The sequence below is a fragment of the Bombyx mandarina genome, chromosome 01 (genome assembly GCF_030267445.1).
Source record: "Bombyx mandarina strain Sakado chromosome 01, ASM3026744v2".
Taxonomy (NCBI): domain Eukaryota; kingdom Metazoa; phylum Arthropoda; class Insecta; order Lepidoptera; family Bombycidae; genus Bombyx; species Bombyx mandarina.
This window is the reverse complement of record NC_143208.1, coordinates 11,962,545-11,990,391: the sequence shown is the minus strand read 5'-3', so window position 1 is coordinate 11,990,391 and position 27,847 is coordinate 11,962,545. Positions and strand designations below refer to the sequence as shown.

The following is a 27,847-nucleotide window of genomic DNA, read 5'->3' as shown; positions in this document are numbered from 1 at the left end:
ATTTTTCCATACGATGGAACCAATAATTGAAGCAACCATTTCATTCGGAAGTTGGGGTCTCCAAAATGGCCATTTTGTAGGCGTCCACAGCCCCTTCAAGTGATGAAAATCTCTGTCCACGCAATTTATTCTTTATTTTAGGGAAAGTATAGAAATCATTAGAGCTTAGGTCGGGGCTGTACGGCGGATGGTCTAATAATTCTATGTTTTCTTGCTCTAAAAACTCTTTTGTTCTGTGCGCGGTGTGAGAACTCGCATTGTCGTGATGGAGGATGATGCGGCGGTTGCAGTTCTCTTTACGGAATTCAGAAACGACCTGTGGCAAACAAATGCTAGCATACCATTCTGCATTAACCGTTCTTTGTCCCTCAAGAGGAATAGTCGTAACACGGCCGGTTTTGGAGATAAACGTGGCCACCATTTTTTTTGCAACACTCCGTGAACGAACAATGTTTGTTGGCTTTAACTCATTTTCGAACACCCAAACTCGTGACTGGTTTTTTGTTTCGGGTTAGTACGCGTATATCCAGGATTCGTCACCTGATACAATGTTGTATACAGCATTTGAGGATCCTGCGTGGAATCTTTCGAGAGTTCTAACGCACCAAGTAACGCGAGCCGCTTTTTGCTCTTCACAGAGCGAATGCGGTATCCATCGGGAAAACAACTTTTTTACACCTAATTGTTCATGCAAGATTATTTGTATTTGACTCATGCCAATGTCTAAAGTTGCCTGAATTTCGCGGTATGTCACATGTCGATCTTCCTCAATCAGCTTACGCACAGCATCAACGTTTTCTTGGGTGACTGCAGTTTTTGGACGACCTTGACGGGGATCATCACTGAGCTTGACACGTCCACGTTGAAACTCAGCAAACCAGCGATAAATTGCGGTTTTGGATGGGGCTTCATCACCAAATGCAGAAATCATCCGGTCAACACACTGTTTTTGTGTTAAACCACTTCGAAAGTCATAATAAATCATCGCTCTTGAATTTTCTCGAGTCAATTCCATTTTCTCAACGACTAAACAAGTTTTACAAAACCTCGTGACAAGACCGAGAATCTTTTTTTAAATAAATAAATGGTATTCGATTTTTAAAACCAAGGAGTTTTCAATTAAAAAGATTTTAATATGACAGGAACAGTGGAAATATTCCATTCCCGATACTTTTAGTGCAGCCTAGTATAATACGCCCTACTATGTAATATTTTTGTTTTTATGTATTAACAACTATTGGGAAATACCAGTCAAGATATATTGTTTATTTTTGCTTAGATGGGTGGTCGAGCTCGCGGTCCACCTGATGTTAAGTGGTTACCGGAGTTCATAGAAATCTACAACGTAAATGCCGCCACCTACCTGGACATTTGAGTTCTAAGGTCTCTGTTTTTACAGTACAACGGCTGCTCCTCCCTACAAGCCGGAACGCATTACTGCTTCACGGTAAAAATAGGCAGAGTAATTAATGGTACCTACCCGTGCGAACTTACAAGACGTCCTACCATCAGTAAATATCCGTGTGACTATCTATACTATGACTATCGGTAAACTTAAAAAAAAATACCTTTTTTAAAACTACTCTTACGTACTTCATCTGTCTTATACTTGCCAACAATATCTGTAGAAAGTTAAAACTAAATTGGATAAAAGACGCGCAAGCGATCACAAGTAAAGTTACACACAAACATTTGTTTTATAAATCTATATATTAATACGTGAAGCAAAAACTTTGTATCCCTTTTTACGAAAATTGCGCGGACGGAGGAGTATGAAATTTTCCACACTTATAGAGAATATAGAGAAGAAGTGCACAATGATAATATTTATTTAAAATAATGCATAAAAGACACATTAAATCAATAAAGAAAATATTACACACCCTACATACCATGTATTTGACGCACACACGCATGCGTACTATTTATTGTCAAACTTTTGTTCTTGACGTCTATTGTCAAATTGAGAATAGATTAAATATTGTTTGTCTTTGTTAATATTTTTTATAGTGTAGTCTTGGTGAAATTTGTGATTATAGAAGTATAATAGTGTACAAACTTACAATTCCAATTAATTATAGTCGAATTTCGATTACTGCGGGACCTCTAGTAAGATTAAAACGTCACCAATTTTACTTAAAGTATGAAGCCAGGGAAAGGAAAATAAAACAGACTGTAATTTTACTCATTTGAAAATCAACTCTGAATCTTAAACTACATAGCTCTAGTCATAATAAAATGGCGTGTATGTACCCGCAATATAAACACACAAACTGTTGACGGCAAAATTTGAATGACCGTTAGTTAAGTCTTTGTTTAAAAACATAATTATATAAGCACGACTTGGTATTCAAGTAAGAGACTCATTTATCATTCATCATAATTTTCACTGTTAAAACCCGATTATTTTGGAAGTACCTACACGAGAAAAGCACTCGTCATCATATTTGGATATGGATGCTATTTTACCATTTCCACAAAAAACAATACGAACTTTTACATTCGCAAAGTTTTCTTTTTTATTATTATTAAAAACATCCCAAGCAGAGCCCCTTACGGTATGTTTTTTCGTGTCTTCGGAATTCATTCGGCAGGGGTGTAATCAGTGGCAAATCGTGCAGAAACGCGCCAAACTTATCACGAAAGGAATCCAGATGAGAATTTGCCTCGTGTGCGTTACAATTTCTATCAAACCCTCGTAAACGTTAATGGAAATTGTTTATAAAAGCCCTCATTCAATTCGTTATATCCGGAATTTTATATTTAAGAAAATTAATTAAAACCCACACAAATGACACCCCTGTGCAAGGAAAAAGAGAAAATAAAATTCAATGAACAAAATTAAGTTTTTATTCATGCCACATAAGCCGATTTGTTATCAATCAGCTTTTCCTTTCCAATTACGACATTGTTCAATGAAACGTCTTCCGCGTCTCTTAATTTTGTAAATTTAAGACATACATATTGCTAAAATTAAATAATATTAAATGTACTGCTAAAATTAAATTCATACAGCGCCTCGTCAATTGTGTTTTCTAACAGCTTGAAAAGATATAATATTTGATAACATTCTTACGTCAAAATAGATTTTACTTTACCTTTAGCTTTTATACATATAAACGTATGTTATATTAGTAATTACATTTACTAATGTATTTTTCAGCTGTAATGTAACACAAAACAAACTCAACTGACGTCGGAGTCAACGGTCGAAGGAATGTCAAAATAATGGAATGTAAGTCTCCCAGAGCGGTAAGTGGTGGCGCCCTGAGATCCTCCTCACAGAGTCTCCTGTTCGCCGGTTGTCTACCGGTGGTGACGTGTCAAGAAGTGGTGCGACTCTGCCCCGTGTCTCTCGGCCCATAGACCACTTTTTGGGGAGTGACGCGACTGGGCCTCATGTAACATCGGCATACCTAGGGGCACCCTCAGACACAGACACGTTATAAAATTTGAATGTGGTATACCACCTTCGGATTCCATTGCGGGTTCACTAAACGTCATGTTTCTATGCTTAGTCGAGTCAATCTATAATATTTTTCGTCCCTTTAGACCTAGGGCTTATTCCCGATTTCGCTACGGGAATAGACTGTATACCTCATAGATAGTTGTATAATAGTTTCGTTTATATTAAAGTTAGATTGTTTTGTTTCTTTGAAACTAAAAATCGACTAGTAATAGAAGCAATAATAATAAGTTTCCAACATCAACTAGAATAACAATGAAAAAAAATCACAAGATTCACATAAAACCTAAACTGAAAATTTAAAAACATTTTTATATAAATCCAATACTCGTCTTCATGCCTCAACATTGAATTATTATGTTTAGGCATGATAAGATGAACATGAGTTTATATCAAAAATTTCAAATGAATACAACAACACGTCGTTCCACGAAATTTATTTATTGCGACACTGAAGAGACGGGTGATGCAGAAACTTAAATTGAATTTCCCGTTTCGATGTCAGTGTTTTCTGACAGAGTTTAAACAATATACGATATTACTTTGGAAAGGAAATATACTAGTATTTCGTTCAATAGTGCTAAGATAGCTGAATAATAAAGTAAGAGGTAGTGCGCTAATAATAATGCACCATTCAAATGTTGACAGCGGAAATTTGAAATTCGAATTCTAAAATTTGACAGCTATCACAGACAGCTCCGACATATCTATGCAGATGGAGCTTTAAATAAAAAAGGTACAACATGCTATCATTATGAAAACTCACTACAAAAATGAGGAAGGTTACATTGAGACCACTTGCAAGCCTAGCGAAATTCATTACAGAAAGATGATAATGTACTTATTATGACGTCAACTGAACACTCAACCCGCTAAATTGTAATTTGCGTAATTACTGGTATTAGGACCTCTTGTGAGTCCGCACGGTTAGGTACCACCGCCCCGCCTATTTCTGCCGTGAAGCAGTAATGCGTTTAAGGTGGGTGGCGCATTTACGTTGTAGATGTCTATGGGCTCCAGTAACCATTTAACGCCAGGTGGGCTGTGAGCTCGTCCACCCATCTACACAAAAAATAAAAAAAAAATAAAAATAACATGCGGATCTGGACAACAGCAAAGTGGCACCATCTTCCAGACCGTGCATAATTCAATCGATTTATAGCATCAACCAGACCAAATAATTTCACGAAATTCTAATGTCAACTTGCCACAAAAATCATCCGATTGATTGTTGTACGATTCCTTTTTCTGGGTTCTATGAAATCTCGAATTTCTGCGAATGAACCAGGTACAGATCCCGAGCTCGAGGACAAGTCTAACACATTATCTGCTAAATAACAATATCCACATCTATGTGATATTTTTTTTCGAAAATTTCATGAAAACAGCAATGGCCGATCATATGAACGGCGGTGGTCATTTTCCGAATATTATTACTTCTCTTTATTCGCTACCTTTGAACCAGTTGTCCGAAGGTATCACGTATTATACTAATTTCTCAGTGCCTCAGAGGGAAATACGTCACTCGATCATTTCATTATGATAATAATGTTATCTAGTCTCGCCGGGAAATCGAATTCTGCTTTACGGATATTATAGCGGCGTCTTCTTAGCATCAAGAAATTCAACATTAAATTTTACCCAGGTGTTATTTTTAAATTTCGCGCTGTTTATATTATTTGTTCATTTATAGCTCAATACGCAGCTTTTTCAAGAAGTGCATAGTTTTTTTTTAGCTATGTGGTCGTAGTCAATAATCAAGTATGTTAAATAAAAATATATTTGTCAAGGCTTTCGAGTTACGGTCTTCCGCACCAGTACCAATTTTTTTTTATTTTATGCAGTTCGTATGTGTTTAGACATAAATATTATAAATTGAACATCAGTTGATATTTTTTATTGATCTTAAATGATATGCGTACATAATTACGTATTACGATATTACATTATATTAAGATCGTGCGGCTTTTTTTCTATTCTTATAGTATAGTCTAACTAGAGCATAATTTTTAAAGAAACTTAGAGAAATATTATTCAAGACCAAATTAATTAATTATACAGTTATACAGATCTAAAATTTAATATGTTGACATCATGAATATGCAAACTCAGTGCCCTCATTGTAAAGATGTTTTATCTTTAACTCATAGTGTGAAGTAACCGTTAAATTTTAAGGTGCTCTTATATAGTCAAGCATCTCATATGCAGGACCATAAGCTTCATGAGTGTTTAAAGAACAATGTTATTGTCACATATAACGCACAGACTTTCGAAATTAACTTTGATAGAACAGTGGAAACTTTGAAAATTTATATCCGGTGATAAAATTCGTGATGCGACCACAGCGAAATAATAACTGACATTCTTGTGCGAGACGTTCTAAAACGTCGTAACATTGAAAATTAAAATGAAAAATTCCTAACTAACAGCCTTTTTCATTCAGCCAACCGTATACCGTAAGCCATTAAGATCTTCTCATAAGTACCGAAGCTAGAATACTGAAGGAATCTATTTTACGTTCGAAATAGACGCTGTTTCATGGTTTATAAACATTTTAATTAATTAAGGGTGAGTAGTGAAAACTAGTACGGGAAATTTGAACCTTCTTGCAGCAGATATTTACAACTTGGGAGAAGACGCGTTTAATGCAAAATATTTGTTCGAGGAAATTTTTAATATATTGCCGAAGTTAGACAGAGCGGGGCGTGAGGCGCAGACATCACACAGGTACAGACTTTAAAATTTGTTGTACTATATTTTGTATTATGACTAGAGATTGTACTGTTCAAGCTTGAAGCTGATCATCGGAGTTAAGATCTTTCCGATAGCACGTAATCGCTTTTAGTGGAGGGCTTAGAGCACTATTTCTCAAGCGTATCGCATCATTTGCTTGTACTGAATTTCCCTAACTGGAAACCTCTTGAGTGAAGAAGCCTTTGCGAGAAATTAGAATTAAACGATATTTACGCATTATATAAAATCGCGTACGTCGTATTTTGAATACGACTAAATACCACAAAGTTGCCTGCTACTGCCACAAAGTATTTATGCTTTCCCTTTGGAAGGATACTACAGCCGGGATAGAATAAAATGAAAACTTCGGTCTCGTGTCACAAATAGGCCGCCATATTCAAGATGTGTTGCATATTGGATCCAACGTAAAACAGTAATGCGTTTCGATTTGACGGCAGGCGTTGTACTGTAAAACTGAGACTTCAGAACTCATGTCTAAAGGTGGGTGTCTGCATTTATGTTGTTGATCTCTACGGACTCCGCTAATCCTTTAATACCAGGTGAGCCGTGAGCTCGTATACCCATCTATATAACTAATAAATAAATGAAAAAACTGAAATTAGCCAACGCAAAGAAACCAACCCTCTTAACAATACTTTTTGATTTGCAGCACTCGAAGTCGTCGTGGCCTAAAGGATAAGACGCTCGGTGCATTCGAGGTGAGCGATGCACCGGTGTCCGAATCTCGCAGACGAGTACCAATTTTTCTAATGAAATACGTACTCAACAAATGTTCACGATTGACTTCCACGGTGAAGGAATAACACCGTGTAATGAAAATCAAACCTGCAAAATTATAATTTGCGTAATTACTGATGGTACCTGATGATACCTCTTGTGAGTCCGCACGGATAGGTACCACCACCCTGCCTATTTCTGACGTGATGCAGTAATGCGTTTCAGTTTGAACGGCGGGGCAACCGTTGCAACTATACTGAGACATTAGAACTCATATCTCAAGGTGGGTGGCGGCAATTGCGTTCTAGATGTTTATAGACTCCGGTAACCACTTAACACCAGGTGAGCCGTGAGCTCGACGACCAATCTAAGCTATATATATATATTTTTTTTCATTTATCTACCTTTCAGCCCAGACGTCTGTCTGTAACACTGTTGGACATAGGCCTCTCACAAGCCTCGCCATAATAACCACTGCTGCGCTGCCTTCATCATACATTTGCAACACTAATAAACTTTAATCACAATATGTTACACAGTCTGTAAGGTTGTAAAATTCAAACCGCATACGCTATTCTTTACTTTGGCAAAATATATTGGAATGGCTTCCATGAACTGGAACTAGAAATGTAGGGGGACAACGAATGAGATAAAAGTTTTACTTAGAATCCTGAATGCATGCAAACAAGCGAGATGATACCGGCATCTCGTTTTTACCATCGCACCGCCCGCCACCAGAGTAGAGTTCATCCATACTACCTGGAGCCACTGCGGTCATCCACAGTGCGTTTCCAGAGGTCTTTTTTGCCACGTACCATCCGGCTATGGAATGAGTTCCCCTCCACGGTGTTTCCCGAGCGCTATGACATGTCCTTCTTCAAACGAGGCTTGTGGAGAGTATTAAGCGGTAGGCAGCGGCTTGGCTCTGCCCCTGGCATTGCTGAAGTCCATGGGCAACGGTAACCACTCACCATCAGGTGGGCCGTATGCTCGTCTGCCTACAAGGGCAATAAAAAAAAGCACAAGACAGTAAATAGTTGGAAATGCCGAAAAAAGAAATTTACACTAAGCCGAACACAAAAACCGAAAAAAGAAATACACACTAAGCATTGGACGGCTTAAGGTACGATAAATATAGGAATACTGTTATTCAAAATGAATCAGAATTGAAATGTTACCTCTGAAACGAAAACATATTTATCAAAAGAGTTCTGTAAAAGAATTGATTGGATGCCTACTTAAAAATTTATAAAGATCGCTTTAAGCTGTATTGTCTAGACAGGAGCCAGTTCAATACGTATATTGGGGCGCAGGTATAAAATATTCAAGAAAAGTATAAATAAGATTTAGCCAAAACTCAAAGAAATGAGCAAGCATAGAATATTTTACTTATCTTATAAATTATCAATTCTAATATTTATAACGTAGTGGTAACAAAAACAAAGGGATTGAAAACGATTGAGAGATATGATAAACTATGAAAATGTTGAAGAGGAATTAGTGTTGTTGTGTGTGAATAAGAAGTTGTGAAGCCTCATGGCTAAGCCCTTAGTCGCCCACCTGTCCTGGTGAAACTGGAAAGGCCTCAGAGATATTGTAGATACTGGACACTTCGTCTTTGCGTATTATGACGAACACGTGAAATAGCGTTGTATTATCACTAATTATAAGAAATATGATACTCAATATTAATAATGTTTCACGATATGATTGCTTATAATGAACGCCATCAACATGTTAGAAATGATAATTTACAAATAAATGCGTGGGTGGCTACGGAAATCGGGGCTTGATTTTTATTATTCTTACATTAATATGACTGCTATATATAACTCAGTAGAGTTACGAAATGGTTTTATATTTTCCGAACGTTTTTTTTATGTACATAAGTTTCTTTTTACTTACGCGATATTATTTAACAGACATACGTGTACATTTTCACATTATTAGTTGTGAACACGTTATTTATCTGTTGCGGTATTTATCGATAAACAAAAGAGACAAAACCGTGATACCAAAAACAGCTTTTGTTGTTTTTTTAGGAAGCATTTCTAGCTTAATCCGTAAATTATTAGTATAGTAATAGTTCAGACCTCCAAATACCAACTTACTATAATAAATGTACTATGTATGTACATAAATATGTGAGTTTTCTATACTTAATATTCTTTGTGTGTTTTACGTAATATCTATGTTCAAAGGTAACAGAAATACAAACAAGCAAACATAAATTCGCTGCTTTTCGATAGACATCTAAATTTGTTATCGTAATTAAAATATCCAAGAGAATATTCAATGTATACATTTCACCGAGACACTATTTTGTTTTAATGTAGTTAGCTAAATATTGAAATGAAATAAACGTTTTATCTATCGTTTAAATAAATGACATTATCATTATTTTTTTAAAGTATTAAATATTGACTTTCTCTTATTTTATATATTAATATTTTTAGTTGTAGTTCAAATATTTTATTCAAAGTTAACTTGAGGGCCGAAAATTGATCATTAATAATTTTTTTTGTACAAATAACAATTACTTTTGTTACTATTAAAAAAAAATTTGATATAATTAGACCTTAAATTTAATTTAAAGGTAATTACGGCACTTTTTCCTGCGATCGTCACGTAATCAGATCAAGGAGAGTTTGATATCGGGCAGAATTTTTTGAATTAAGGGATGCTCCCTTCGATTTATTCCGCTCGGGGGCAAACACAGCGAAATCCTTACCCTTTGCCTTGCCTGTGGCTCAGCATCGTTGTGGTAAAACTTGTAACTTAAACGTAAGTTTTTTGATAAGTCAGTGTTTAAACGATAGGGAGGTGGGTGATACAGGCAAGAGGGTGTTAGGGGAGGCGATTTTAGTGACGGAGACAGTGTTAATGTCGATACCGCCCACACGCATATCTGGTAATTTTGATAGTTTATTTATTTATTTTGTTAATATCGTAAAGAGTGCTGTGAATATGCATATATGTGAGCTTAGTTAAAATTTCTTTAATAATCAACTTACCAAAATTGATTCTATAAATAAATCGGAGTTAACATTTAATTATGTTGTACGATAACAGTGCTAAAATAAAAAAAACCTTTTCCTAGAACAAAAAGTTATCGATATTTTTAAATATCACTTTTATCTTGTATTTTTCAGCCAACAGACCATTTATGTATGTCAAATAAAAATAAAAATAGCAATATTAGAAATTCCATAATTCTCAAATTTTTTATTTGATAAATTAAAACATCGATAGTCGACAGTGAAAATAATACAGCGGTAAGAAGCAACAGGGTGCTGGACGCCTGCGCGATGCCACTCCTCCGAGAATAAATGGGCCGGCAGGTCTGTTTGGGCCTCACATTCACATCAGAAGTCGAGAGAAGAGGCAACCGAGCAGCCAAGCCTCCCGCGATTCCACCGGCGGGGAAATGTAAAAATTTTCTAAGTCCATAAACTTTTGTGAAGTGACTTTAAATTTTTTTTTGTCGTGATGAAGACTTTCTATTAAGATGCCTGTTTTGTTCGAGCAGTGCCAGTGCAGTTACATCTAAAAGGTACGTTTTTAGTAGCATTTAAGGTTTTTTTTAGGATTTTATCAGAATTGGCAGAGAGGCGGCGGAGTTCGAGGAAATTGTTTTGCTTATAATTTTCCTGTATGTGTGTGTTTTCTCTGTCGGTTTTCCAGTGTTTTTCACATTCATCTGATATGTAACAAAAATATTTAAAAGGAAAAAAAAACTTCACATAATCGGTGAATAATATCAATATTCTGGCTTTTTTTTTTAATTAGTACCTATAAACTCTGAGAAGCTATCATAAAATGGTAGAAACATATCTACTGAGCAACTGACACTTATTTAAATTCAGTGAATTATTATTTGGGCGATTTAACAAACTCACTGGACGGATTATTTGAGAAAATCGACTGAGATAAAATTAAATAAAACAATAAAAAAATTTTAGGAGCGTGATTTCAGCTACAATTTTTGTAACCGGAGCTCCGAATTTTCATAATATATATATATCTTTCGATTTTTATTGAGTCCATTTTTTTTCACATTTGTTACACAGCTGCTGTACGGAATTATTATTAAAAATGCGTGACTAAGCTTAGTGAAAAACTATTTTTTAGATTTGCGAAACTAATAAAATGGAGTCACACATATTCAAAAGCAAAATATGCTGTGGAAACCAAAGAAAATAATTTAAATAGAACTGTCATGGTTTTATTCTAGAGCCTAATAATACAAAATCAGAAATTTAATTAAAAACCATAAATGAAAAGGAAAACTTCGACCGTGAAGGTAATAATACGTGGAAAAGCAGCTGAGAAAAGTTCGAGTTTTTTTCATTGTACTTGAACTTTTTTTGTTCATCTGTGTTAGGTTGAGTAAGATCGTGTCGTATAAGTTCTAAGTAGTCACCGTAGCTTATACCACCTTCCTTTACATCCAAGACGAAAGTTATAGTGATACAACGGACATCCTATTCTTCAAGCTGAAGGGTATGATTATTTTACAGCAGACATAACAAAAGTTTGGTGGCAGGATTTTTAGTGCATCATCGAACTAATTATGTTGGACGAACTCATCCGGTGTTAAGTGGCTAATAAAGCCCACAGACGACACATTTTAATCGTGAATGCCGTGAAGGTAGGTAAGGTAAGATTTGAGATCTAATTCTCGCTTGTATATTGCAATACAACAACTGTCTCATCTTTGGACGCCGGATACATCATAATGGAGAAGCAGCATTTGTATCCCTTTCGACTTATCAGAACCAGATACACTTCACTTCAAAGTCATATCATCAGTTTCCTGTGATGAAGAAAAAAATATGTAGTTGCTTAAGTACTTATAAACTAACCTAACAACCCTTGAAACAAACCGTATTCGTATGAATCGGCAATTCGTTTCGGCAATGAACCCGCATTAGAATTCAATTAGGAAAATCGGAACAACTTGAAAATCAGCATTGCAAATTAGGAAAACGAGATATTGATACAATTTTAATGGATCTATTCATAATCTAAAGGTAATGTAGGATTGGATATTCAATTATTGGACCCAAACAAACAAGGATAAACCTACGCAAATTATATTTCACACTTGAGATAGACGAATAAAAACGAATCCGAGTCAAGTGTGATTAGTTTTCCCATAAACGTGGCATTTGATTACGTATTTTTATTAATGATTTCATTAAAATTATAGCTTTTAATAATGGCATTTTGAATGCAGCTATTTCTTTCTGTTAAGTATAGTTGGAAAAAAAAAAGTGGTTAAACAAAATGATAAATAAAAAACTGCTTAAATACGCTTCGAATTAAAGAAAACAAAGTAACCAACTATTATTAACTTCATTTTAGTAATCGATACTAAATAGTCGATAGTTGGTCGCCATCTTTAAAATAACCACGCTTCATTGAGCTGAACTTATTTAGATTGTTGGAAATTAGACCGGCTATTTTTTTTATAGATTTAAACAGTTATACTACCACTACAATCTAGTGGACCGTAAGTAGCCTTCATAACAGTTTTAAAATACATAGATATATTATATCTACTAATAGTGCAATACTTATCTCTTTTATCATTTACATTAAGTAAATTAGGCTTTTTTTTATCTTCATAAGACGCGTTATTACTGTTTATAAAAGTTTTGAAAAAAAAGACGAAAGAAAAACATCATTTTTACAATTACTAATCTAATTTAAATTAGAATCCAATTTACAACTTGCTAATTGATTGTTTGTTAACGGTTAGTCATCTGTAAATTAAATATCTTTTGAATAACTGAACCACCTCCATTTTATGATAGATATTCTCAGAAATATTTTTCCTATTAAAACTAAATATTAATTTTAAAATTAAAAATAGATTTAGACAAAATTTGAGTCAATGGTAAAGAAAAAAAGTAAGTCACTGACATTGGAAAATCGACTTTTTTCCTTTTATTTAGGTAGGCAGCGGCTTGACTGTGTTCCTAGCGTTGCTGATGACCATGAGCGACGGAGACCGCTTACTATCAGGTGGGTTATATCCTCGTTTTCTCCGGTTGCTGCCTGCGATCGATTCTGTGACTTTTTCAGCAATTTACGACGCGCCGCTCAATTGCAGCCTAATAAAATTAATATGATCCTGAAGTTCTTACAACTCATGAAGGCAGCCTACTATTGATTCGAGAGGGATCGGAAATGTAGATTTCACAGTACGTTGTAGGTATCTTTGTCTTTACAGTCATAGTTATTCGACTAAAGACAGGCGGCATTTTTAATTGAAATACAATACAGAACCAACAATATTTAGAAATGATATACTGATTTTTTTTTAATGTTTTATTTATCACTATGCGGGTAGATTAGCTCACACCTTAATGTTAAGCGGTAACCGGAATCCATAGGCGTAACAAAAGTGAATACAATCACCAACCGTAAGACATGAGGTCAAGTTCGCAGTTGTCATTTTTACATTATTACATCTTAACTTTATAAAGTCACTACTTCTACTTTAGATGTCATGACATCATGTAGGTACATGAACAAAACGACGTTTACTAAGGTCAATTACGTTTAAATACGGATCGCGGTAAAATTTGTAGCTGCTTCGAAAATTTTATTATTCTGATACCAGTTACTGGTTAATTTTTTTTTTTTTATTGCATGGACCTGTGGACGAGCTCACAGCCCACCTGGTTTTAAGTGGTTACTGGAGCCCATGGACATCTACAACGTAAGTGCCGCCACCCATCTTGAGACATGAGTTCTAAGGTCTCAGTATAGTTACGACGGCTTGCCCTACCCTTCAAAGGTGGTACCTGCGCGTGCGGACTCACAAGAGGTCCTACCACCAGTAATTATAATTGTTAGATGATACAGTCTAAAGTTTTGACAGCTGAAACCAATTCTTTTGCGTGTTGCTGCTTATTAATACATAATTAATTTCATAATAAGTAATTAAACAATAACAAGTAAAGAGTTAAACATTCCTTGTTCGGTTATCGGCATGCCGCAACACCTGTTCTGAGCTTCCTTAGAACATCTTCATGTTTTTAATTATTAATGATGATACCTATTAATAAATTATAGCTCACAGCCCACCTGGTGTTGAGTGGTTACTGGAGCCCATAGACATCTACAACGTAAATGCGCCACCCATCTTGAGATATAAGTTCTAAGGTCTCAGTTTAGTTACAACGGTTACCCCACCCTTCAAATCGAAACGCATTACTGCTTCACGGCAGAAATAGGCGGGGTGGTGGTACCAACCCGTGCGAACTCAGAAGAGGTCTTATCACCAGTAATTACGCAAATTATAGTATTGCGGGTTTGATTTTTATTACACGATGTTATTCCTTCATCGTGGAAGTATTTTTTTTTATTGCCCTTGTAGGCAGATGAGCATGCGGCCCACATGATGGTGAGTGGTTACCGTCGCCCATGGACTTCAGCAATACCAGGTGCAGAGCCAAGCCGCTGCCTACAAAATCGTGAACATTTTTTAAGTACGTATTTATTTTGTTAAGTACGTCTAAATTAAAAATACCAAATATCATGTGAAAAAGCATTTAAGTTATTGAAATCAGTAGCAAGGATCTTTTCACTGCAATTACTCTTATAGACGACGCTGCTTTCACAGAGCTGTGCTCTGTAACATCTGCGATGCAAATACAGAATGAAAGGCGACACGTATCGAAACTTGCATCTCTACCTTTACGTGGGTAATATCACTAAAAGCCACATGCAAACTATATAAGGACCAAGTTGTGTGGGAACACAAATCCTAGTTTCCTATTACAAGTTATGGATGTTTGTTGTTTGTTCGGGGTACTTTATTTTGCGCCGTATTCTAGTAAAGTGTGGTGATTCAATATTATGTAATATTTGAAAACAAGATCTAGTATCGGAAATTCTTGTCAGTGACCAATTTGTGGAGAAAAAATAATCCGTGTAAATAATTGGACACTCCATTTTATTTACCATACCTTTGATATCCAGATTAGGATGTGGGTAATTAGGGCTTGCAGCTCAATTAGTTGAACATATATTTAACTTATTTAACAACGAAATAGGCTAAAATAGATGGAGATTTAAAAAATTTGCCTTCCCTAAATGGAAGATTAAAATAACATTATTACATTTCATGTAACTAACGGTGAGATTATAAGTACCGTTGGTAGGGAGATTTTTTATAATAGATTTTAAGTCTGCCGCCAAGTAGACGTGCGTTCCCGTTTGAAGGTTATGGCTTCCGTTATGTCTCCTATTTTCAGGCCGTGTACCTCCTACGAGGTCCCCGCGCCTAGGGGGCGCGCGGGGTATGTGGGACTTGACGATCTGCAGATTTTGGGGGCAGACCGCGAGCCTAGGGCTATTTTAGAGCTCTACTGCACTAAACGACACCCCTGCACTCTCATACCCGAAGTCCGATCTTCGCCCGGGGTCTGAACCCGGTTATATTAGAGGGGCTCCCGCGATCAACACTACAACTAGACTCACGGCGCTACTCGTTCCGTGATACCTCTATATGAATTCCGTCATCCACCACGTGAGTCATGAGCACGACATCCCTTCTTGTACTATATAAAGTAATATTGAATAAATAATAATAAACAACGTTCGTCTTTAAAACAGAACCCTTCACTGTAAGTTGTTAGATGGATGCTTTCCCAGCTGCTTCAATATAAACTGTGGAATTACTTAATCAATTTTTAAATCAGCGAGTTTGTTAAACGAATCCACTTTTCTTGAAATACATTTTAATTTTAAAAGCTCATATCGTACATGAATTAGTTGAGCAATGCTTCGGGAAATCAAACGCTTAGTTTAATTTTTATCAATGGTTTTTCGCACATTTCAAAAGTTTATTAATGAAATTGTCACTTGTTTCTCGACAAACAAACACTAAGAGTATGCTAAGTATTTTATATTATTAATCCATGAGAAGCATACTCTGAATTTCAATTTCAGAAAACAAAGGTCGAACTACGCAGTTAAGTGAAATTTCATTTTCATAAATTCTAATCTCGATAAATTATTTCTAAGTGGACGTGGGGTTGGCCTGAACAGACTCGCCAAGGTGAAGAATTAATATAATATCAAGACTCTTCCAATCCGAGGTGGGTAACGTAAAAACTTTTTTAATTTCTCTAAAAGTCTTCAACGAATCTCAGGGAAAATAATGAAACACGTACTTAACCGGAAAATCGGTAATGTTCAAATTACGGTGGGCTTTGATGCGTTCGGAAGCGTAAATGCGCATTAATTTTTAATGAAAACGTGAAATCAAATTTTAATCGTAAATTCGAAAGCGATTCATTTCGAGAAGCTTGTTCGTAACTGAACTTTTACACTCAAATCGGTCTCACATTCATCTCTTTAGAGTCAATTTTAAATGTGAAATTCAAATGGAAAGAGTGGTTTTAAGTAAAGTATCGAACTCGGGCACCATTCGAATATAGTTTGGAAACAAATAAACGACTTTCTCGACTCCTTTTTCCCTTTTTTTATACATAAAAGCGCCGAGTTGATTTATCGTCGGATCAGCGAGCGACTGCCGCGTCCTGCCGCTATTCCTGATCGACGAAGCATTTCAATTTATTTTATGAGTCGACACCTTCGCTACGGTCTGTTCTGTTCTTAGTAAAACACCCCAATTCGGTCGAGCTGACATTTATTCAATGGAAACAATTTACTACTGTTTTCAGATTCCATCGCGCTTCGGTCCATTGACTGTTCTCAATCTTTGAACGGCTAAAAGCTGGTCGATAGATTTTTTAGCTCCATTGTTTGATGTGCCTTAAAGGTATTATTTTTCGTTTGAAAATTTAAGGGTCTGTTGTTATTCTTTGTTATTTTTTGTTAACAAAATATTCAGATCAAATACTTTAACGAAGTAAGTAAATTTTTGCAAATGTAAGAGAAATAAAGCATTATTTGATTTACATACTGCGAATATTCGGGATCTCTGAAAGCTGACTTAAGCCATTTTCCAATTATCTCTAAAGGTCGTCGACTCATCTTCTTCAGTATTTCAATACAATAATTGTAAATAGCCCCTTTTTAGTTCCGCTTAAATATGAAATATGTTGAAAGCCCTTAATGTACTAAGTTTCTAGATCGAAGTTGCAGTTTTTAAAGTATATTTCGGTATCACATTAAGAAATCGTCTTTTCTGAGTACAAGCGCCACTTTCATTTTATATTTGTTAACTATTGCATGTTCGTAAATACTCTTTTTCTTTTTCTCCACCTTACCGCACTAGGTGGGGTCGGCACAGCTAATTTGTCTCTTCCATTCTCTTCTATCAGCCGTCATCTCAACACTCACTTCTCTCTCCCTCTCATATCGTCATTCACACACTCCATCCATGTCTCTTCGTAAATACTATTAACTATAATATAACGATTCATGATAATCTGAATTTTAATCGATTTGCGCTGAAAAACAGCAGATGAATTCTTGAACCGGGGCGTATAAAAAAAAACCTGAAAAATATCACACAATTCCGGCCGTCGCAGACAGCGTAAACAAGTTAAGGCTTTTCAAAAGCAACGCGAATTTTAAACGTTGCCACGGCGGAATTCCGACGACTCCGGCCCGGCCGCGTAACCGTAAAGGTAAATGGGTCATAAAGGCGTATCAATATTGACCGCGCAACTCCCATCCAGCGTACATCATACCCGTTATATTGGCCATATCTCACTTTATGCGGAGACGCCATTTTTTCCCTACTAATTTATGTACGCGTTCTGTCTTTTTTTTTTCATGTCCCTTCGCCGCATCGACGTTCCGTTTTTAACAAACGCATTGCGGCGCCCTGAATGAGCGGGCAATTGCAGATAAATCGTGTCGGCCCGATGTCGTTTAACTGGTAGAAGTACTCTCAAAAATTTCCATTGCGATTACGCTTTTATGTGGTTTTTTTAATACGAGCCCGCTGTTAACCTACTTCGTTAATGAATATTTTTAATGTAGGTTAATTTTGCTAAAACCGAGTCATTATTTACTTGATGTGCAACGATTTCTGAGCATTAAATTTAAAAAAAGAATAGTCCAAATGACTTTATATAGATAGGGATCCGTCGAATCTGTAATTACCGCCTTACGTTCGAAAGGGATTGTTGTAGGATTAATTAAAATCCCCTAAAAATTCAATCCTCGTCATTACTATTTCCTTAAACAGTTTTAATTATTGAGTTGATTTTCTCGTAATCCCGTAACACAGGCCCTTTTTCATTAGAGGTGATAGGTAAATAATTACAAAGGATGGAAGCAACGGTATAATCACGGACACTTCGGTCCGGTATCTTATTTCAATAAATAATTAACTAGGCGCCTTAAGGGATCGGCATGATTCGAACAGGAGGGGTTAGAGGAAGGGAGGAATCTACTTTAGTTGCGATATAGTTGTAATTGTGCGTGAGGGCTTTGTTTTGTGTCAGACAATTAGGCACCGCTTGTTACTGCTCCAACAGTGGATCAGCAGCTGCAGTCGAGCAAATCCCGTGAATTTTGAAAAAAATATATACTTCTAATGCTATCGAAGATAGATGAGAACATCGACCCAACTAGAAAGTTTTCACTGCTCACGGACTGCCAATACCCAGGGTAAAGACAACAGAAATAAAATGAGAGCGGTAGGCTTTAAAGCACATTCGATATTTTAAAAAGTAAGTTGTAATAATATTACAATTGTTATAAGCCAAATACAAAGTAATCTACAAAAAAAAGTACTACAAAAAACTCGAATATCTTCTGTTCATTCTAATTTGATTAAACATATAAATATATATTTAAATATATTAATATTTGCTTGATTGCATTGTGATTTTAAAAAGAAGAAACTGAGTGAGCATTTTAAATACCTAATTAATTTATGTTTCCCGTAATGTTACGAGTAATTATTCTAAAATAAAGCGATTACCGTACAGTCCAAAAGAACAGTCGAAATAAAGAACTTAAAAAAAACCCGCGCATTCACAATTCATAGCGCGAGCCAAGTGACTACTCATTCGGTTAGTTCAACGAACGATATGAAGTTTCACAGACTATTTTAATTTCACTTAAGCAAAGAATCGAATAATTTTTCTAGTAGGTAGTTATAAAAACAGCGTTCAATTTATTTAAAATCGATTAGAATGTGCCTTTCACATCAAATTCATGAAGTGTAGCCTCCCCTCCTTGCGTCCATAATCCTGAAGGTCGTGGCTTCATGAGGCTTTCTTGGGAAAATACATATGGTGGGTTCTCGCGTTCTCCTACAGCAGTGCTTTTGAAAGAGATTTAGCTCTTCAAGGCCGCTGAAGCCTTATTTGGGTCCGGCTAATTAACCACCACCAGATATTCGGCGTTGACTGTTTTACGGTGGAAAGGTCAAACTCCAACTTAACCCTCCTCTTTTCTCATCCGGGCTCGGGACCGCCATTGGCAGACTTAAGTTTGGCCTAATAAAGATTAAGTGACCCTGAGTACTCGTATCCACCGATGCGACTATATCAATGTTTAAATCCCGCCGGTACCGTTTTTTCCAACGAAATACGTTGTTAGTCCTAATTCATTAATTAACCCCAAAATTTAAATATAACGTTTTTTTATTTATTAATTAATAATTGTTTGTTATTAGATTTAATTTAATTTCATAGAATACAGTGTTATTTACAGTCTCGTAGGTTTTAATTTAATACTTGAAAACAGAGCATACGTTAGTGAATAGTGACGTAAGTATTCACGTGTTCTCTACAAACTGCTTACAAATAATTGCATTATGGTACAGGGATAGAGCATTATTTCTCAGCTCCCATAACCTAGTCTTATTGTAGGCTAGGCCTAGGCTTATGTCTCCAAACTTTGGGTGGCTTTCGCTCGTTAAAGGTATATACATATTTAATGATATTAATGATAATGATATTATTCATAGCAGTCAGCTTTCCAATCTTCTTTAGTTTCCCTATTAACATTCCACATAAAAAAGCCACTAACAAAATGGTTAATCGTAAAAGTGTTTACTGGAACATTTCACCAAAACTAGGCAATCTTCTCGCCTCCCTCCTTACACTCATTTAGCAGCAGAGTCGCTTAGCAATAAATTATTCATTCGACTACTGAACATTTCGAGCACTTATCCATGTTGTTTAGCTGAGCCCGATTTCCTTCCACCTACGTGATGAAATCGGAATATTACAGGCGAATAACTTGTTCACCTCAACTTTAATAAATTGAATATCTGTACTGTTTATGTCTTCGGAAACCTATTGGAATAAAAGTCATTCAATATGGCGTGTAAATTGAACTTATTATCTTATTTACTAGTTGTTTCTCTACTTAAATCAATATCAAAATATTATAAGCTTAAAAGAATTAAATTAATGTGATACGTTTTTAAACAAAATTAATATTTACTGCCTGCTTTTATCCAATCAACAATCAGATTAAATAATAAAATAAAACCAATCCTTTAGTTAGATCTTAGGGTGAATAACGAAAACATTATATATAGTTCTTCTCTGTTTTCGTCAATTCCTCTAATGACAAACAGCGGCCCAAGTTAAATATTTGAGCGGTACACGTTTAAGAATTATTCGTCCGAAATCTCAGATGTTGCTGGGAGCGGACCGAACTAATTACCCTTATTAAACAGAAGCGGTTAAAGGTTTGAATTGATAACGTTTATGGCGGGTTGCCTTGGACTCTATTTTACATAATTATACAAGTTTATAGGCTCGTAATTCGTTCCTGGGACGTAAATTGTGATTAAAGTTCTGTTTCTCGCTGCAAAACTATTGTTTGTTTACTTTTCGAGGGTGATGTAAGTTGACGAGGTTCTTCGATGTGTAAATCTGTAACGTTTTATGATATGCTTTGCTCACAACGATATAGGTGAGTACTCGTGAACATTTAATGTAACTTGATGAGGTGTCGTCAAACGGAAAACATACGTGCCTAATCTCGAATCCACCTTAATATGGCACGACGAGGGACAATAACTGGCTATTAAATTACCAATCTTTAACATTCGACTAAAATGTAGTAATATCTCAACAATTTAACTCGCAAATAAAGCACCTGGTAAACGCCGCCAATTGGAAAAATATTTTTCACTTTGTCGGATATAATTCAAGCGTCGAAGTACTTAAAAGAATAAAGAAGTAAAAGAAAGTTGACTACAGCACTTGAAAATATTTTCCAATGTTCCGGAAGACTAATCGTGGTGCCGCTGTGGTGCCGGTGTGGCTACATTTACGCGCGAGCATTCGCTAGGGCTGTCCAATAAAATATTCCGTAATAAATGATGTTTTTTTTTCCTTCGTAATAGCATTCAAACAATTCGCTTTGGTGTTACGATAAACATTTTTTCCTATTCGTATTCCTCGATTCAGTGGTCATAATTATTAAACTAGTTACTGTAATAAATGATCGGTTTCGTAGGTGATTCATTATACAAAATCAATTCAAGCACACACACAACACTTTAATGGTGTGTCATTGCAAAACTGTAAGCAAAGGAGGTAACCCTATAGAGAAAAGAAACTCTTTTATGCCTAAGAACCTGGCCGCTTTATTTATTTGATTTGATAAAATTCTCGGCCACATTTATATCCACAGAATGACATTCCACGACATTCCACGAATTCCGATAGTCTAGCCACACCGTCAAAGGAATCCAAAATACAAAATTATAAAACTAAACGATCTGTTCGTGATTTCCATCAATCAATTTGTTTTCATTTCATTGGTTTTTAAAACTTAATAACTAATACAAGACTTAGTGAATCGAACCATTTGGTAAAAGTAATTAAGTTACTGATCTGTTCATTAGCTTTCAACTTGATTAAACTTAATTAACTTATTTCATATTATTTAATTACAATTTCGTTTGCAACCATATGAAAAAAGTAAATGCTACTTATGAACTTCATCGAATATGCTGGTTAGGAAATGGGGCTTCTGTTATGTTTGAAGATAGATAAAGAAGGTATCTTGCTAATAGAAAAAAACATAAAACAGTGTATTACTTCTCGGAAACTGGTTCTGACATTTTTTTTGGGAACTTTTATAATATTACACAGCCGGTATTTTTTTTTTTTTTTTTTTATTGCCTTTGTAGGCAGACGGGCATACGGCCCACCTGATGGTGAGTGGTTACCGTCGCCCATGGACTTCAGCAATGCCAGGGGCAGAGCCAAGCCGCTGCCTACCGCAAAATATGAGGTATGAGGTGAGTCACGGTGTACTAAGGTCGCTGTGAATCGCTGAATATTATGTAGACCATGAACTAATCTGCAGAATATCTACTATACAAAATTGTAACAGCACAACGATGAAAACGACAATGATGATGAATTAATGATTTCGTAAAGAAGATTTACTGGTGGTAGGACCTCTTGTGAGTCCGCACGGGTAGGTACCACAACCCTGCCTATTTCTGCCGTGAAGCAATAATGCGTTTCGGTTTCAAGGGTGGGGTAGCCGTTGGGACTATACTTAAGTCCTTAGAGCTTATATCTCAAAGTGGGTAGCGCAGTTACGTCGTAGATGTCTATGGGCTCCAGTAACCACTGTGTCCTTAACCACTTGTCCAGTAACGGGTGGGCTGTGAGCTCGTTCACCCATATAAGCAATAAAAAAAGGTTCAACAATTGCATCCAAAAACCTACAAATTCATGCTTCATTACTTGCTTACGACTGAAGAGCAGCGGATCAGAAAGTTGTTGTAGTAAAAACTAACAAGAAATTCTTAAAATTCGAATACCATTTAAAATATCTTAGTGGATTTAAGCTTTATTCGTTTTTCAAAGTAATATATTTATACTCTCGTTCCATTTGAATATTCGAAGATTATCCTTAGAAATAAACAATTGACATGCCAAAGCAGCCGTGCCGCGGTTCTGTGCACGACCGATAAGGGGAATACGTGAGCACGAATATGTTAGCGATAAGGTCACTTTTAACTCAACTAAGAGTTTGTTGCCTTTATTTAAACCCCGACTATAGTATTATGTTTTATTTTCAGATAAATACGATAGATAGATTATACAAATAAGATAGATTTGGACGACAGATTTGTTCACGGAAAATGTTTCACGGTAGGTCGACGTTACATATCCACTATTTACGCAGAGGTACTTCAATTATAAGAGAACTGTCATTATGTTTTATAATTAATTAACATGAAGATATTACGTCTACTTATATACAACACTGGAAAACTAGAAAGAATCAGTAAACGTTAGTATGATTAAATGTCCAGATCCAAACATTAATAAATATAAAAACAATTATAATTTTATATAATATACCAATCAATTACATTAGCATTTGATGCATAGTAACTTTGATGATCTTTCGAAAGTTTTTAATGAAAAATATTATAATATGACTTATCATGACTCAATGACTACTATTACTATATATTATATAAATAGATTTGGATTGAGTGATGTAAATTAGAAAGATTACATGAATTAGATTTATTATACTTACTCGTTGCTTGTGTGTTTCTATATTAATTGCTAAATTCATTGAACGTATGACCCATTTACAACTCTAGACTACTATTATGCTAAATGCTCTTCAAGATCTCAGTCTATGTCAAACTATCTTGCATGAGTCTATTATTTGATTGGTAGCTCCGAATAATCTCAATCTAGTAATTTCTAACTTTCTTCAATAAACTCAAATTAATAGTAAAATTATTAATAAAATAATTATTATTTTTGTTACGTTTAGCCATAAAAATATCCTTTTTACAACAATGTAAGCTTCACACAAATATATTATATGTAAATATGAATGTTTACACATTACTTTTATAGCTTGCATATTATGTATTTCATGTTAACCATAAAATTTTCAGCAAAATTGAAAACAAAGACAAATTGTTTGACACGTGAGAAGATTTAAATCTCGGAACCCTTTACGTAAGAATTCGCTGCCATCAAAAATTAATCGGCTTTTATGACTTCTTTCAACAGTTCTTGATTAGATAGCATCATGTCTAATTTATCGGAATCTTTTAATGTAATCGGACCAATTTAGAGACGAACGATTAACTCCAAAATCAGCATACGTCTAAAAACTTATGTCAATATAATCATTTTATGACTTTGCTCTAACATCGAGATTTTGACCGAGTGGATAAAGAAAAATTGAATTTTTAATTCGCCTTGGTTCGAAAGGCTTTTAGGTGTTATTCCATTATATACGAGAAAAAAAAAAAAAAAATTCTTGAACTAAATAGTTGTAAAACGACAAACTTGTCTACACTGATTTTGATGAAAACCAAGCAAACATAGACTGTACAGTACTTATACTATAAAAATTTAATTAAACACATCAATAACTTTGTTTCAATAAACGGGTCTTTTATATAAGAGGCTTATATAGCCCAATATGTGAAGCGTATGGCTTTATGCACTGAACTAAATCAAATATTTCAATCCAGGCCATGCCTTCCTTCATTTGTATGCAGACGGTTTAAAATTCATACTCTGCCATTTGTAACGTTGCTATATTTTTCATTTATTTTCTATTCATGGGTAACTGGCTGGAATCCAATGTTGAAAAAACGTATCGAATCTGGATTGAGAATTTAACAAATTGAAATTGCATGTGACGTGAGTTTTAAGCCTTAATACGCTATTTCAAAGCCATTTCAGATTTTGGAGATGACTCTTTTAAAATCCAAAATTGATTTACGTATCAGATTCCCAGAATCTTAATAATATATTTATCAATGAGTTTTGAATCAGATTATATTTCGGGGAAAATTAACGTTGCTTTCATTCGGATAAAAGATTAAAAACAGTCCTGGTGAGCGTAATTGCTATTATATTCATTTAATTTCCTTACAGATTCATAGTCATTACGCCATAATGTCATATACAAATTGGATATTAATCCAATTCAAAGTATATATATTTTTTCTTAAGTTATAAATTTGAAATTCGTTTTGGTAAATACAAAAAAATACTTTGGATTTGAAATTAATCAACTAGATCTAAGTTTAAAGAACACAACAATATATTTATGTATATTCATGTGTTGACTACCATCCTCTTTATACAAAAATTTATCCGATATCTACCTTTTCTCCCTGGGTTTCACCTTGAGCACTTTTATTTAAAAGGCACATCGAGATCGCATCAAGAAACATGAGGAATTGTAGAATAAGAATTTAAAAGGTAAATCGTTCTTTTGTGCGAATCTTTTTCTTGAATAATGCAAATAAAAATTACGAACACTCTATGATTTTGTTCTAGGTTAAGAATTTACAAAGTATGTGTTTTTTTGCATTTTGTCATCGCAGTGAATGTGGAAATGACAGGCTCACAACATATGATTTTTAAAATTAAATATATTAGCGAAATCTTTCAGCGCCACAAAAAATTAAATAGCTAACACAATTATTCGAATTCTCGATTATTAAAGAATAGCATCAAAGCATTCATTTCAAAGCGTTAAATTTTGAGGAAAATTCACCAACCTGAAATTACAATTTCGAATAACAGTTATTCGAATTTTCGATTATTGAAGAATTGCATCAAAGCATTCATTTCAAAGCGTTAAATTTTGAGGAAAATTCACCAACCTGAAATTACAATTTCGAATAACAGTTATTCGAATTTTCGATTATTGAAGAATTGCATCAAAGCATTCATTTCAAAGCGTTAAATTTTGAGGAAAACTCACCAACCTGAAATTACAATTTCGAATAACAGTTATTCGAATTCTCGATTATTAAAGAATTGCATCAAAGCATTCATTTCAAAGCGTTAAATTTTGAGGAAAATTCACCAACCTGAAATTATAATTTCGAATAACAGTTATTCGAATTCTCGATTATTAAAGAATTGCATCAAAGCATTCATTTCAAAGCGTTACATTTTGAGGAAAATTCACCAACCTGAAATTATAATTTCGAATAACAGTTATTCGAATTTTCGATTATTGAAGAATTGCATCAAAGCATTCATTTCAAAGCGTTAAATTTTGAGGAAAACTCACCAACCTGAAATTACAATTTCGAATAACAGTTATTCGAATTCTCGATTATTAAAGAATTGCATCAAAGCATTCATTTCAAAGCGTTAAATTTTGAGGAACATTCACCAACCTGAAATTATAATTTCGAATAACAGTTATTCGAATTCTCGATTATTAAAGAATTGCATCAAAGCATTCATTTCAAAGCGTTAAATTTTGAGGAAAATTCACCAACCTGAAATTACAATTTCGAATAACAGTTATTCGAATTTTCGATTATTGAAGAATTGCATCAAAGCATTCATTTCAAAGCGTTAAATTTTGAGGAAAACTCACCAACCTGAAATTACAATTTCGAATAACAGTTATTCGAATTCTCGATTATTAAAGAATTGCATCAAAGCATTCATTTCAAAGCGTTAAATTTTGAGGAAAATTCACCAACCTGAAATTATAATTTCGAATAACAGTTATTCGAATTATCGATTATTAAAGAATTGCATCAAAGCATTCATTTCAAAGCGTTACATTTTGAGGAAAATTCACCAACCTGAAATTACAATTTCGAATAATTAATTAATTATACGGGTAAATAAGGGTTGCATATCAGGAAATGTATACTGATTGATCATTAACAAATCAAACGAAACCGAACGAATGTTTTCCCATATTTTATTTCTTTGTAATGATTGATATTTTGAAATTTGGAATTAAGGAAATCCTTTATTGAATTAGATTCGTTTAAATATTCAACAGGATAGATTAAAAGGTAGCATACATTTGCATCTCTTCGAACTAAGCCCTTTTGTTTTTCTTCAGAATATTGATTAAGTTAATAACATCGAGTTTTGTGAGGGAGATCACAACAGCGAACTAGCATTAAGTTATTGAATCATAGCTATCAAACTTTTTTTGTAAAATGATTGAAATTCTATAATTTTCACAGAAAAGATCAAAAATCGGTATTTTGTTCAACATAAGAATACGTACTATTTAGCAAACTTTCATTTAAAATGGATATTCTCATTCTGTTTCTTTTATAATTTTAGTAAGCTTTAAGGTACTAATCCAATTATGATATTTTTTAAACGTTGGCAATGGATATTCCTGGTAAAAAAATATCAATTCTGAATAGTGCTCATTTTGAAGACAATTTATTTATTGTCGATCCAAGTGAAGGGGTAGACTTCAAATATGTTCTCAAATTAAAAAGTAATGTTCTATAAAATCTTCTGGCTTAGTGTTATACGTACTTCGGAATAACTCGCAGTTTACTATAATTCTTGTATGTATTCAGAATGTTACCTGCCGTAACTATCACTAACTTTTCATTACCATTAAATTGGCTTAAAACATATAAAACAATCTTTATAGCGCATACAACGCTACACCGTGTCCTCAGCTACGCAAATGTCAAGTACAATATACATATAATAGGAATGTGCATATATTTAGAAATTCATTGCCGTAAATCAAGAAATTTATTTCGATCCCGGTAATATACCTATATAAAGTAATAAAAATCCAATTTTCCATTTATGAATTACTTTTCCTTAAAATCATGGCTGATGTCAATATGTTTTGTATTTTATAGTCGAATACTTATATTATACTAGCGACCCGCCCTCGCTTCGCTTCGGAAACATAATTTTTTTTTATTAATAGCTGAGTCCCGCGATGTTACTCGCGGTTATTCTCGTACCGCAGGTGAAGCCGCGGGGCGAAGCTAGTCTAAAAAAAGTAGCCCAAGTTATTCCTTATATCATCAGCTACCTATCAGTGAAAGTCCCGTCAAAATCGGTCCAGGCGTTTCAGAGATTAGCCGGAACAAACAGACAGACAGACAAAAATTGTAAAAAATGTTATTTTGATGTATGTACCGTATATAATATATTCATAATATGCCTGTAGTAATAAGAGGCTATTTCA

General features: G+C 34.7%; 1 protein-coding gene across 1 annotated transcript in view; it reads left to right on the top strand.

The window, feature by feature from the left end:
* The first annotated feature begins 10,331 nt into the window (after positions 1-10,331).
* Positions 10,332-27,847, top strand: part of LOC114246907 (discoidin domain-containing receptor 2) — a 187,570-nt gene continuing 170,054 nt past the window's right edge. The window contains exon 1 of the mRNA XM_089730385.1: positions 10,332-10,490. The gene's annotated coding sequence lies outside the window, so the exon portion shown is untranslated. The remainder of the gene's footprint in view (positions 10,491-27,847) is intronic.